Here is a 15,950-nt window from a genome sequence, read left to right as displayed (position 1 = left end):
TATATATGCATGTTTATGTATATGTGCACCCATTTATGTATATGTACATATGCCTATGTATACATATATTTATTAATTACTTTCTCCATTCAAAAGTACACTGCCGGGCTTCCCTGGTGGCGCAGTGGTTGAGAGTCCGCCTGCCGATGCAGGGGACGCGGGTTCGTGCCCCGGTCCGGGAGGATCCCACGTGCCGCGGAGCGGCTGGGCCCGTGGGCCATGGCCGCTGAGCCTGCGCGTCCGGAGCCTGTGCTCCGCAACGGGAGAGGCCACAGCAGTGAGAGGCCCGCGTACAGCAAAAAAAAAAAAAAAAAAAAAAGTACACTGCCTACAAATTATCACCAAATTGTGTTTTCAACCTATATTCTAAATATAGCTGTTATTTCCCCCTAATGAAAACCTTTGTTGCCAAAAAATTTTTATAATGGCAAAATTATTTATTTTTCCCACTAATCCCTATGTAATTTTTGACCATTTTGGAGATACTAAGATCCTAAATATGCACCATTTGTTCAGAACAATAGGGCAAGATATAAACATATACAATCAACTAGTTTACTGGTAATTGCAGGCATTAGCTCTAACTTACATATGGCACAGCTATGAATGTTGGTACCAGGCTCTCAAAACTTGACTGGGAGATGGGATAATGTTTATTTTTTATTTTACTTTTTATGTTTGGCCACGCTTCTCACCTCGTGGGATCTTAGTTCCCTGACCAAGGATCGAACCTGCACCCTTGGCAGTGAAAGCACGGAGTCCTAACCACTGGAACACCAGGGAATTCTCAAGAGATAATGTTTATTTAGAACAGGACGTCCAGCAGTTATACTCAGCTTCAGATCCCTGCACCTAGCGTTACTGTTTTAGCCTCAGTAATATTAATCATAAGTAAGAGTAATTCTTGGTAAGAATGGAAAATAGTCCAGTTGTAACTTCAAAAATATGATATCTGGAAGACTGAAAGTCACTTTCTCAGCAGTGCCTGGTGTAAGCCTTAGTTTTGACGCCTCTATTTAGTAGCACACTCCGTCCTTTACACTCGTGTGCAGTGCAGAGGACCAGGGTCTGATTGAACTGGATCTGTTTGCAGGAAACTCAAGCAAGGTCAAGCCTTTTCTGAAAGACCTTCCATCAAAGGAGTTGGACTAGAGGATCCCTAAGGTTGTTCTTTTTCTAACATCCCAGGTCCCAAGTTCTGTGTTATATTGACACATGGGTTATTTTGAGTCCTGAGAAGTAGATTAAACTATGATTTAAAATGTTTATTTTAGGCAAGGCTTTTTATATAAAACAAGGACAAGCAAATGTGACACCCGTAAAATTCGTCATGAGAAATAGGTGTTCCTTTCGTGAAGCCCAGGTGGGAGGGCAGCCCTGGGCTGGACTGGAAGCCCTGCAGAGGCATCTTCAGCGTTCTTCCCACGTCTCCTCTCTGTGCCCTGCCTGGTGACTCAGGCCTGCCTCTCACCATCCTGCCGCTCTCACCACAGCTCCTGAATATCTTCTACAGTTGCTGCTCCACTGACTCCCCAGGGCCACAGAATGCAATCCAGATCCCACAGGCTGGCATACAGGACCTCTGTGGTCTGACCACTGGCCACCTTTCTAACTGCCCCTGAGCCCCTCTCCCACCTACGCACTCTGTCTCTAGCTGCTCTGGAACGCTCACAGCCACGAACACATCACTCACTCTCTCAGCTCTGCCTTTGTGCCCTCTGTTCCTCTTTGTCCTCACACCGCCCTTCCCTCTGTCCACCCACCCCCACCTGCCTGGCAAAGCCCTGCTTAACCCCCTGCCCCATTACCTCCCTCTGACTCCTCCCACCTGCTCTGGATTTCCTTTCTACTCTGTTCATAACGCCATTACAACCAGGTTTTTGCATTAGAGACCATTAATTTTTCACACCAGACACCTCACTGGAATGTGAATGCCTGAGGAGCAAGAGCAGGATCTGGTTCACCTTTGCATCACCAGTGCCGTCACACTGCCTGACACACAGCGGGCCGCAGTCACTGCTGCATGTACAAAAGTGAATGAATGGCCTCCTGCCACCACACCCCCCGCCCAACTCTGCTGAGAGAACTATTTTTGTCTTGTTTTGTTTGCTTATATTAATTCTTTCCTTCTGGCCAAAGCATCTCCAACAAATGGGAGAAGTCTAGAGAGTGACTTTCAGACAAATCATATGCCAACTCCAATGCCCAGCATCTAATAAGCAAGTACTAAAACTTCACTAAATTAATGACTAGAGCCCCCATCAATAGGCAACGCTATACCTTTCTTTTCTAACCCAGTGGTAACTCAATTTCAGGCTAGTGGGAAGAGATATGGCGGAGGGAGAAGTAGGCCTCTCAATGCCCTCAAGTCGTGGCATATGGGGGTTACTGTAGTCTAAATGTTTTGTGTCCCCCCCTCCCCTGGCAAATTTCTACGTTGAGATCTAACCCGCAAGTTGATGGTATTAGGAGGTGGGGCCTTTAGGATGTGCTTAAGTGATGAGAGTGGAATCCTCATGAATGGGATTCATGCCCTTATAAAAGGGACTCCAGAGAGAGCCCTGGCACCTTCCACCAGGTGAGGATACAACGATAACTCTGCAACCCAAAAGAGGGCCCTTACCTGACTATGCTGGCACCCTGATCTCAGACTTCCAGCCTCCAGAACAGCAAGCAATGCATTTCTGCTGTTTTTAAGCTACCCAGTCTCAGGCATCTTGTTAGAGTAGCCTGAATGAACTAAGGCAGGGGGCCACCTGCTCATACACCTGGTTAAATATGGCTCCCAGAGGGTAAAAATGAGATTACTTCAACCCTTTTCCTGGGCTCTGAGGGTATTAGTATTAGCTTAGTAAACTGAAGCAAAAAGGTATAGTAAGCCTTGGGAAACTGGGGTTGAGTGCTGGTGTGAAGCTGAAGTTGGGAAGAGTCTCCCTCATCTACAGGTTTCATGGGTATGATTGATGTTTGACTCTTATCAAGTGGGGCTGCGGGGAGGTTCCAAGGCAGCCCTTTCACTAGGACTAGGAAACAGAGAAGGTGTGGGAAAATGTGTCTGAGAAGCTCACCCAGAACAAACATATTTGCTGCCGAACTATGAAATTGGTAAATCCATGCCACTAGCCTGTTATTTAAAACCTTGTGGTAAAATTGCCTGCTGAAGCAGAAAAGAGAGCTTTGTGCACCTCTTGAGGGAGTGTCATGTGCTCAGGTGTGAGTCCCTGCCTCCTCCTCTCCTCAGTACTTAGTATCTGTGTTTCCTAAGACCCTGTGCTGCTCTCTGCTCCATGAGTTTCAACTAGGATTTGAGCTCCTTGAGAACAAGGTCTTTACTATCATCTTCCTCTCTTATGCTGGGCACACAACAGCAGCTCAATAGATGAGCATCTAATTAGACTGGAAGATGTCAACATTGCCAAGGGTGAACTGCCACCATGTGGCAGCATGGAGAGTCCAAGAATAGCTCCCTTTATTGCTCTGCACCAGATACACCTGTTATCCCTTTTAATCCTCATCAACTACCCTCTATGGTAATTGCTCTTATTATCCAGTTTACAGATGTGTACACTGAGGCTTGGAGAAGCTAATCAGCTAGTGTGAGGTCACAAAGCTAGAGATTAGTGACGGTAAATTTTAACTCAAGAACTTTCACTTCTGGTATTGCTTGAGAACGATCCTACCAGACCAGCCCTCCTGCAGATAATAACTATAAGCTCTGAACAGAATGCAGATGATAACTAAAGTAGAACACAGCTATCTGAAGGCACTGGTGAGTGAACAAAAGCAGGCAGATTCTGGTGAGGACTCCATGCTTGGAGGAGGGGAGTTGTATGGAATGAGTTGCCATTTCCACAGCTTTTAGTCTAGAGCCAGACAGTCAGTGTGGCACATGGGACAGTGGGACTGCTGGTGGAACAACTGCTGTCTTTCTGGGGAACCAGAAGACTAAACACGGGGGAACCATAGCTACTGGAAGGGACTCCCAGAAGAGAGAGAGCTGGAGAAGGGATCTCCAAATTCTGCCTGCCCACATCTCTACTGGCCCCTGAATCACACTTACGCAGAACAAACTCAAAGCAGCTCTGTTGAGGACAAAAGATCTGAATTGAGATTGGAGGTAGTGGGCAAAAAAATGATTTGCTGCAGTTTGAGTCCAACAAAGGTAACTGTCTGCTTTAAAAAGAAAAGAAAAAAAGAAAGAAAGAAAGAAAGAAAAATTGTTTAAGAAACGAAAAGAAAAGAAAGAGTGCTTATCAGGGTAAAATAACATAATCCATAATCCAGAGTCTCCATAAATTAATGTTCATAATGCCTGGGATACAGTCCAAAATTACTCAGAATAAAAAGATACAAAAAAATGGAACACATTCTCAAGAGAAAAGAATATCAACTGAGGAAAAAACCTGAGGTGAATGGGATATGGAATTAGCTGAAAATTTTAAAGCAGCTATCATAACTATCCTCAGTGAAGTAAAAGAAAATATGCTCACAATGAAGACAGAATATTTCAGCAGAAAAATAGAAAAAATGATATTCTTAAAAAATTATATGTAAATATATAATACATATGAAATATATAATGGCTGAATTTTTAGAAAATCTACTGGATAAATTTAAAAGCAGAATGGAGATAACAGAGGAAAAAGTAAGTGAACTTGAAGATAGAGCAATAGAAACTATCCAATATGGAGAACATAATTTTTTATGTTTTTTTTTAAAGACTGAAAATAAATAAATAAATAAAAGCCTCAGGCACCTCTTAGATAATATTAGTCTAAAATGTGTGTAATTGAAATTTCAGAATGGGAAAAAAAAGAAAATAGGGCAGAAAAAAAATACTTGAAGAAATAATGACTGGAAATTTCCTCTATTTGTTTAAAACATAAAGCTATAGATTCAAAGTATTCAAAGAACACCAAGCAGGCTGTGCTAAAGTACATTATAGTCAAAATATTGAAAGTTGAATACAAAGGGCAAACGTTGCTGAGGTAGCAAGAAAAGAATAGCATATTGTGTTCAAGGAAAAACAATTCAATAAATGGCTGACTTCTTATCGGAAATTATGAAGGCCAGGAGAGAGTGGAACAATATTTCCAAAGTGCTGAAAGGAAATCTGTCAGCCCCGAATTCTATATATAGCAAAAAAAAAAAATCCTTTAAGAATGAAGGTAAAATAAGGACATTTTCAGATAAAAGAAAACTAAGAGAATTTGACACCATCAGACCTTCACAAAGAAATGCTAATGAAGTTTTTCAGGCAAAAGGAAATGATATCAGAGTGAAATTCAAATCATCAGAAAGGAATGAAGCAAAAGGAGCGACTAGGCAGCATTAGAACCTGCTTCCTCTCTTTTGGCCCAGAGCCCTCTGCTAGCCCGAAAGTCAGAGATAAGACTGCCAGGTTTCCATACAATCCATGTCATTTTGTTAAAACTATTGATAAATACCATTTACAATATTGTACTATTTACAACAGGATAAAAAACATCAAGCACCTAGGAATAAATCTAACAAAAAATGTTCAAGGAAAATTAAAAACTACAAACCATTGCTGGGGGGAATAAAAGAAAAGGGGAGACTATGCTGGTGGAGCACATTTGGTCCACCCCCTCTGCAGGTTCTGCCTTGGTGGTCTAATGCCCCAATGTAGAATGGGGAGCAGATGGAAAACATGGGCCTCTGGCTGCTCTCCAGCTCTTGAGTTTATGTTACACATCCAACTACTTAGAAACAGTCTGACTTCTCTCTTGCTAAGTCCATATTCTAAATTTCTAGCCAGTTGGCCCAGTCCTGAAACAATTAACCATAACCATGCATTATTGCATAAAAGAGCTACCAGTACCAACTGCTTTTACCAAATGAGTTGGTAGGAGGCCGTTTCTACAAAGTGAGCAGGATGGCAGCTCGTTTGGTGTCCAGTACAGTAAGAAAAGAAAGAAGAAAACTCTCTTGATGTTCCAGCAGGCAAATGCTAGGGTGAAACTACATCTTAGGAAAGTCTCCTTATTGGGAGGGCGCAGGATGTGCTAGTAAGGGGGAAAAGAGAAGGAACAGGAGGAGCTGGAGACCAGAAAAACATCTGGAATCAGGCATATAAGATGCTGGCGGGGATAACCAGCAGGAATATGCAGGTGTAGCCACACGAGTTCTTGTTAATACTGAAACGTCCATGATGGTTGCTCACGAGTGTAATAGTAACTGCATCATGTGGTAAATGAATGATACACATTTTGGCACGTGGCATTTATCTCAAAAGCCACACAGCAATGCCATTTCAGAATATTTGTCTGGTTTGGGCAGTGGAGTTCAGAGCTGAGGGGAGGAGTGCAGCTTGGAGGGTGGCAGACATCCTGCTGTTTATTTCAGATGTTGGGGACTTGCTTATTGACCATGATCATTTACTTTTCTAGAGCCCTCTCCAGTATTCTCATCCATTTCCTCCTTCAGGACTCGCAACGTTCTTGAGCGGGACTATGAGTACCTCCATTTCAACTGAAGCGGAGGGCGAGGCTTAGAGGTAGGGGTAGCTGTTCAGGGTTGGCTCTGGGGACAGAGCCAGCTTTCAAGTCACCAGCAATGACATCAGGGCCTGCTGTGAGAGGCTGCCTGGGGGCCTTGGTCACGGTGGCATTGTGCCCCCGCCTTGGCCCACTGGGAAGTCCTCTGCGGGCTCAGAGGGCAGTATGTGCATATGACTTCCTGCTTCAAGCACCTGAGACTCTGCCCAAGGGCTCTGTCTGGGCCTGAGCACACTTTGCCTGTGGGCAGGTCAGACTGAAGGTTTGGGGGAGTTAGTTCTTTTCAGGGCCACCCCTCAAACCACAAAGGATGGTACTTCCCAGAACTTCTGCTGCCAGTGTCCTTGTCCCTACGGTGAAACCAAGCCATCCCCCGCCTCTGCAGGAGACCCTCCAACACTAGCAGGTCCCCCAGGCCCACCAGGGATAGTGATCGTTGAGGAAATCACTGAGAGCACAGCCACACTTTCCTGGAGCCCAGCCACTGACAACCACAGCCCAATCTCCTCATGCAACTTGCAGGCTCGCAGCCCCTTCTCCCTGGGCTGGCAAACAGTAAAAACAGCCGTGTGGATGAAAGGCTCTTGGTGCTGCAGCCAGGAGTCAGTGCTGTGCCTCTGACGTTGGAGAGCCAACTTCAGTTCACTGGTCCACAAGAGACCTCCCAGCTCCACATAATATCAAACGGCGAAAATCTCCCAGAGATCTCCATCTCAACACCAACAACCAGCTTCACTCAATGACCAGCAAGCTACAGTGCTGGACACCCTATGCCAAACAACTAGCAAGACAAGAACACAACCCCACCCATTAGCAGAGAGGCTGCCTAAAATCATAATAACGCCACAGACACCCCAAAACACACCACCAGACGTGGACCTGCCCACCAGAAAGACAAGATCCAGCCTCATCCACCAGAACACAGGCACTAGTCCCCTCCACCAGGAAGCGTACAGAACACACTGAACCAACTTTAGCCACTGGGGGCAGACACCAAAAACAATGGGAACTAAGAACCTGCAGCCTGCAAAAAGGAGACCCCAACCTCAGTAAGATAAGAAAAATGAGAAGACAGAAAAACACACAGCAGATGAAGGAGCAAGATAAAAACCCACCAGACTTAACAAATGAAGAGGAAATAGGCAGTCTACCTGAAAAAGAATTCAGCATAATGATAGTGAAGATGATCCAAAATCTTGGAAACAGAATAGAGAAAATGCAAGAAACATTTAACAAGGACCTAGAAGAACTAAAGAGGAAACAAGCAATGATGAACAACACAATAAATGAAATTAAAAATACCTAGAAGGGATCAATAGCAGAATAACTGAGGCAGAAGAACGGATAAGTGACCTGGAAGATAAAATAGTGGAAATAACTACTGCAGAGCAGAACAAAGAAAAAAGAATGAAAAGAACTGAGGACAGTCTCAGAGACCTCTGGGACAACATTAAATGCACCAACATTCGAATTATAGGGGTCCCAGAAGAAGAAGAGAAAAAGAAAGGGACTGAGAAAATATTTGAAGAGATTATAGTTGAAAACTTCCCTAATATGGGAAAGGAAATAGTTAATCAAGCCCAGGAAGCACAGAGAGTCCCATACAGGATAAATCCAAGAAGAAACACGCCAAGACACATATTAATAAAACTATCAAAAATTAAATACAAAGAAAACATATTAAAAGCAGCAAAGGAAAAACAACAAATAACATACAAGGGAATCCCCATCAGGTTAAAAGCTGATCTTTCAGCAGAAACTCTGCAAGCCAGAAGGGACTGGCAGGACATATTTAAAGTGATGAAGGAGAAAAACCTACAACCAAGATTACTCTACCCAGCAAGGATCTCATTCAGATTTGATGGAGAAATTAAAACCTTTACAGACAAGCAAAAGCTGAGAGAGTTCAGCACCACCAAACCAGCTTTACAACAAATGCTAAAGGAACTTCTCTAGGCAAGAAACACAAGAGAAGGAAAAGACCTACAATAACAAACCCAAAACAATAAAGAAAATGGGAATAGGAACATACATATCAATAATTACCTTAAATGTAAATGGATTAAATGCTCCCACCAAAAGACACAGACTGGCTGAATGGATACAAAAACAAGACCCATACATATGCTGTCTACAAGACACCCACTTCAGACCTAGGGACTCATACAGACTGAAAGTGAGGGGATGGAAAAAGATATTCCATGCAAATGGAAATCAAAAGAAAGCTGGAGTAGCAATTCTCGTATCAGACAAAATAGACTTTAAAGTAAAGACTATTAGAAGAGACAAAGAAGGACACTACAAAATGATCAAGGGATTGATCCAAGAAGAAGATATAACAATTGTAAATATTTATGCACCCAACATAGGAGCACCTCAATACATAAGGCAAACACTAACAGCCATAAAAGGGAAAATCAACAGTAATACATTCATAGTAGGGAACTTTAACACCCCACTTTCACCAATGGACAGATCATCCAAAATGAAAATAAATAAGGAAACACAAGCTTTAAATGATACATTAAACAAGATGGACTTAATCGATATTTATAGGACATTCCATCCAAAAACAACAGAATACACATTTTTCTCAAGTGCTCATGGAACATTCTCCAGGATAGATCATATCTTGGGTCACAAATCAACCCTTGGTAAATTTAAGAAAACTGAAATTGTATCAAGTATCTTTTCCAACCACAACGCTATGAGACTAGATATCAATTACAGGAAAAGATCTGTAAAAAATACAAACACATGGAGACTAAACAATACACTGCTTAATAACGAAGTGATCACTGAAGAAATCAAAGAGGAAATCAAAGAATACCTAGAAACAAATGACAATGGAGACACGACGACACAAAACCTATGGGATGCAGCAAAAGCAGTTCTAAGAGGGAAGTTATAGCAATACAATCCTACCTTAAGAGACAGGAAACATCTCGAATAAACAATCTAACCTTGCACCCAAAGCAATTAGAGAAAGAAGAACAAAAAAACCCCAAAGTTAGCAGAAGGAAAGAAATCATAAAGATCAGATCAGAAATAAATGAAAAAGAAATGAAGGAAACAATAGCAAAGATCAATAACACTAAAAGCTGGTTCTTTGAGAAGATAAACAAAATTGATAACCCATTAGCCAGACTCATCAAGAAAAAAAGGGAGAAGACTCAATTCAATAGAATTAGAAATGAAAAAGAAGAAGTAACAACTGGCACTGCAGAAATACAAAAGACCATGGGAGATTACTACAAGCAACTCTATGCCAATAAAATGGACAACCTGGAAGAAATGGACAAATTCTTAGATATGCACAACCTGCCAAGGCTGAATCAGGAAGAAATAGAAAATATGAATAGACCAATCACAAGCACTGAAATTGAAACTGTGATTAAAAATCTTCCAACAAACAAAAGACCAGGACCAGATGACTTCACAGGCGAATTCTATCAAACATTTAGAGAAGAGCTAACACCTATCCTCAAACTCTTCCAAAATATAGCAGAGGGAGGAACACTCCCAAACTCATTCTACGAGGCCACCATCACCCTGATACCAAAACCAGACAAAGATGTTACAAAGAAAGAAAACTACAGGCCAATATCATTGATGAATATAGATGCAAAAATCCTCAACAAAATACTAGGAAACAGAATCCAACAGCACATTAAAAGGAACATACACCATGATCAAGTGGGGTTTATTCCAGGAATGCAAGAATTCTTCAATATACGCAAATCAATCAACATGATACACCATATTAACAAACTGAAGGAGAAAAACCATATGATCATCTCAATAGATGCAGAGAAAGCTTTCGACAAAATTCAACACCCATTTATGATAAAAACCTTGCAGAAAGTAGGCATAGAGGGAACTTTCCTCAACATAATAAAGGCCATATATGACAAACCCACAGCCAACATCGTCCTCAATGGTGAAAAACTGAAACCATTTCCACTAAGATCAGGAACAAGACAAGGTTGCCCACTCTCACCACTCTTATTCAACATAGTTTTGGAAGTTTTAGCCACAGCAATCAGAGAAGAAAAGGAAATAAAAGGAATCCAAATCGGAAAAGAAGAAGTAAAGCTGTCACTGTTTGCAGATGACAGGATACTATACATAGAGAATCCTAAAGATGCTACCAGAAAACTACTAGAGCTAATCAATGAATTTGGTAAAGTAGCAGGATACAAAATTAATGCACAGAAATCTCTGGCATTCCTGTACACTAATGATGAAAAATCTGAAAGAGAAATTAAGGAAACACTCCCATTTACCATTGCAACAAAAAGAATAAAATATCTAGGAATAAACCTACGTAAGGAGACAAAAGACCTGTATGCAGAAAATTATAAGACACTGATGAAAGAAATTAAAGATGATACAAATAGATGGAGAGATATACCATGTTCTTGGATTGGAAGAATCAACATTGTGAAAATGACTCCACTACCCAAAGCAATCTACAGATTCAATGCAATCCCTACCAAACTACCACCAGCATTTTTTGCAGAACTAGAACAAAAAATTTCACAATTTGTATGGAAACACAAAAGACCCCGAATAGCCAAAGCAATCTTGAGAATGAAAAACAGAGTTGGAGGAATCAGGCTCCCTGACTTCAGACTATACTACAAAGCTACAGTAATCAAGACAATATGGTACTGGCAGAAAAACAGAAAGATAGATGAATGGAACAGGATAGAAAGCCCAGAGATAAACCCACGCACATATGGTCACCTTATCTTTGATAAAGGAGGCAGGAATGTACAGTGGAGAAAGGACACCCTCTTCAATAAGTGGTGCTGGGGAAACTGGGCAGGTACATGTAAAAGTATGAGATTAGAACACTCCCTAACACCATACACAAAAATAAGCTCAAAATGGATTAAAGACCTAAATTTAAGGCTAGACACTATTAAACTCTTAGAGGAAAACATAGGCAGAACACTCTATGACATAAATCACAGCAAGATCCTTTTTGACCCACCTCCTAGAGAAATGGAAATAAAAACAAAAATAAACAAACGGGACCTAATGAAACTTAAAAGCTTTTGCACAGCAAAGGAAACCATAAACAAGACCAAAAGACAACCCTCAGAATGGGAGAAAATATTTGCAAATGAAGCAACTGACAACAGATTAATCTCCAAAATTTATAAGCAGCTCATGCAGCTCAATAACAAAAAAACCATCAACCCAATCCAAAAATGGGCAGAAGACCTAAATAGACATTTCTCCAAAGAAGATATACAGATTGCCAACAAACACATGAAAGAATGCTCAACATCATTAATCATTAGAGAAATGCAAATCAAAACTACAATGAGATATCATCTCACACCAGTCAGAATGGCCATCATCAAAAAATCTAGAAACAATAAATGCTGGAGAGGGTGTGGAGAAAAGGGAACACTCTTGCACTGCTGGTGGGAATGTGAATTGGTACAGCCACTATGGAGAACAGTATGGAGGTTCTTTAAAAAACTACAAATAGAACTACCATATGACCCAGCAATCCCACTACTGGGCATGTACCCTGAGAAAACCATAATTCAAAAGAGTCATGTACCAAAATGTTCATTGCAGCTCTATTTACAATAGCCAGGACATGGAAACAACCTAAGTGTCCATCATTGGATGAATGGATAAAGAAGATGTGGCACATATATACAATGTAATATTACTCAGCCATAAAAAGAAACGAAATTGAATTATTTGTAGTGAGGTGGATGGACCTAGAGTCTGTCATACAGAGTGAACTAAGTCAGAAAGAGAAAGACAAATACCATATGCTAACACATATATATGGAATCTAAGAAAAAACATGTCATGAAGAACCTAGGGGTAAGACGGGAACAAAGACACAGACCTACTAGAGAATGGACTTGAGGATATGGGGAGGGGGAAGGGTAAGCGGTGACAGAGTGAGAGAGTGGCATGGACATATATACACTACCAAACGTAAAATAGATAGCTAGTGAGAAGCAGCCGCATAGCACAGGGAGATCAGAATGGTGCTCTGTGACCACCTAGAGGGGTGGGATAGGGAGGGTGGGAGGGAGGGAGACGTAAGAGAGAAGAGATATGGGCATATATGTATATGTATAACTGATCCACTTTGTTATAAAGCAGAAACTAACACATCATTGTAACGCAATTATACTCCAAAAAAAATGTTTAAAAAAAAAAGAAAAAACAAGCAAAACAAACCAAAAACCACAAAGGACCAGAGTGGGTGGAGATACCCCAGCTTCCTCGCTGTTCCAGCCTCCTCATCCTCAGTGGGGTGACTCCACGGTGAGTTGTACACTCACCCTCTGTGGGTCCTCGGCAGCATTGCCTCTCAGTTGCCTGAGCTCCAGCCCAGAGCTCAGTGACGTAACCCTGAGTGGTGTCCTCCCTTCCCTCTTTCCCTCAGGTCTTTACCATGCTTCTGGGTATCATCTCCCAATAAACGACTTGTACCCAAATTCTTGTCTAGAGCCTGCTTTGGGGGGCACCCACACTGGGACAGATAGCAATCCTGTCCAAAGGCACCAGGTGTCTGAGCCAGTGGACCCCTCTGCCCAGACTAGTTGGGAGACCCTTGGTGGGGGGGTGCTCAAGGAGGGACAGGATGGAGTGAGGTCAGAGGATGGCATTTCAGGCAGGGGGCCTGGCATGAGCCTAGTCTGGAGGATGTGTGGGATGAAGTGGGAGGCTGGGGGGCAGTGGGAGTCTGCAGGGTGGTGGGAAGGGAATCAGGGGTGAGACCCTGCCTCTGCCAGCAAAGGGGACTGTGCCGACAGGTCTCGGAGCAGATGCCAGAGAGGCCACAGTCACCCTCTCAACTCAGTCAAGGCTTTTAAGGGATGGAATTGGAAATGCCATTTTCTGGCTTGCTGTTGGCCCAGTATTTCTTGTTTTACATTTTTCCTCTGGAATTTCCATTGTCCTTACTCCTTAGAGGAGACTAGACGTCTGTGGGTAGTAAAATATGTCCTCCAGGTTAAATGTCATTTCAACAAATGCCATCATTACATTTTTCAGTGCCTGGCCATTTACATAGCTCTTTCATTTTGTGCTGATAAAATAGCCCTTTGCAGTCAGAAAGGCAGGGCTAGTATTTCCATTTCTGAGATGCTGGCTAATGTGCCCAAGGTGACCCGGCTATAAGTGGCAACACCAACAAAGGTGAGAGGGGGCTCCCAGAGCCTGGCGTGTGGCTTCACTCCTGCAGCAAGACAGAGTGGGGAGTTCAGCAGGATGCCTGGGGCTGCGGCCCCTCCACGGGGCCAGTCAGCACTATGACAATAGTGGGCAGGGCTGGCCCCCTGGGGGCAGAGAACCAGCGCCTGGATGCAGACATCCGAGGCCCAGGCAGTGTTGTTCACACTGATTCCACCACACCTGTCCTCTCAGGCCCCCACTGCAGCTAGCTGAACTTTCTAAAAGAAAGCTCTCTTTACCAGGAAGATTTCCAAGCCTAGTTCTTGCAAGTGGTTCTGGAGATGGCAGCATTTGGACAGAACATTAGCACTTGGCCAGTGTCTGGCCTTGCCAAGGGCGGGCAACCTGGTGACTTGGGGCCCAGCTCAGGATCAAGTGTGACCGGTCTCAGGTCCATCTGAACCTCCCAAAGCACAGACAAATGGCCAACTCTTTGTAGGTTTTGTATCTTTATGGTCTGCTGCAGCTTCCAAATATATGTGTAGGATGTTGAAAATGCTTGTTATTCCTTGTGTTAATAGGATGAAAGCAATAATAATAAAGTGTGCTCAGTCTCTCAGAGGGTCTGTGAACAGGACTGGGCTTCCTGCTCTCCTGACCTTGGGCGAGGTGAGCTGCTCTGTGGCCAAGTCAACTTCAGCTCTGGCAGAATCCTGTGACCCTTCCAGCAGTTCTGATGCCCTGGATCAGAGCCCTCAGCCTGTTGATTCCCAGGGGTGGTCCCAGGCCAGGGAGCATCTCTAAGGGCTGGCAGGGCTGGCTGTGGAGCTGGAAGCAGGGGCCCATCCCCACTGACTCCAAATCCTCCCGGGCCTGGCCATGTGGAGTGGGGCCTGCCTTATGGACGGGAGAACTCAGAATCCCAGAGATGCCCTGAGGTCTCCCGCTTTAGGGGGCAAAGGTCAGGGGGTAGGGGTTGACCAACCCCCCCTTTTTTTTTTTTTCATTTTTTGGCCATGCTGCGTGGCATGTGGGAACTTATTTCCCCGACCAGGGATAGAATCCGCGCCCCCTGCAGTGGAAGCACGGAGTCCTAACCACTGGACCTCCAGGGAAGTCCCCCAATGCCCTGTCTGCTCGAACTCCTGCCTCTTTCTCATGCCCACCACCTTCTGGGAATTACAGCCTGTCTTGACCAGCATTTCACTCTAACCTTCTCAGTTTCCTCCCAGGAAAGTGAGGATTTAACAAAGCAAATTAGGAAACTCCTCTGCTGGAATCAGACAAAAAGGAAGATCTTTAATAAGAGAATCAATTATGAATGTTACACTGTTAGGCCTAGTTCTCCAAGATGCCAAAGATGACAATGAGAACTAATGTTCTCTTAGCTCCTTTTCAAACCTTCAAGTTCTGAGTCTAGCTGTTGCCTCATGGAAACATTTTCTCTGTGCATGCTCTAACATTCCAATTGCCATGAAATTAACCTGGATTTTAGAGATGACATTTTTCTTCTCTTTGGAGAGTATTGTAAGAAGCCCATCTCTGAACGCAAAAGAATGGCTTTTGTCTCCTCCTTTCTTCCACTAAGGGAAAAGATGTCAGCTGGCCAATCTTCTTTCATCCTTCACAGCCTCACCCCCATGAGAAGCTGACGCTCTGCCCTTCTCAAGTACAACTGCCTAGACCAGGTGGACCTCTGACCTAGGGTCCCTCTCCGCAGCCTGCTGAGTTGTGGCCTGGTGAAAAAGATGATCTGAGCCACTAAGATTCCTCCTTCAGGCCATAAGTAGGGGAGACTGAGAGGCTGTTGACATTTTGGAAATGGAAACCAAACCAGAAGATTGTGGTGCAGAAAGGGGAGAGAAGCAGGTGATCGTCATTATGGTCACACACGAGATGAGGGCACGGAGGAGACCCTGACAATAGCAACAACTAGAGGCCACGGGTTCTTGGCAAGATGGGGAATGTGGCCTTAGCTTGGGATGGCTTTCCCATCTCAGTCCCAGCTCCCTTGAGAGCTAGCTGAGTCAAGGCTCCCGTTCTAGGGGTCACCATCCCTTCCTCACAGATCCTTGCAGTAAACCCCTCTTCCCTGAGCCAGTTCAAGGAGAGTGGGGAGGTCTATTTCTGAAACACATCTGCTCAGCAAGGGAAGGGGTTCAGATCTTTTACACTTAATGTAATTATTGATAGAGTCAGGTTTATATCTACCATCTTGCTACTTATTTTCTACTTGCCCCTGTTCCTTTTTTATTCTTTTCGTCTTCTTTT

The sequence above is a fragment of the Mesoplodon bidens genome, assembly GCF_964165515.1.
Source record: "Mesoplodon bidens genome assembly, chromosome: 14".
Taxonomy (NCBI): domain Eukaryota; kingdom Metazoa; phylum Chordata; class Mammalia; order Artiodactyla; family Ziphiidae; genus Mesoplodon; species Mesoplodon bidens.
The sequence above is the reverse complement of the archived record's forward strand: the minus strand, read 5'-3'. Positions refer to the sequence as shown.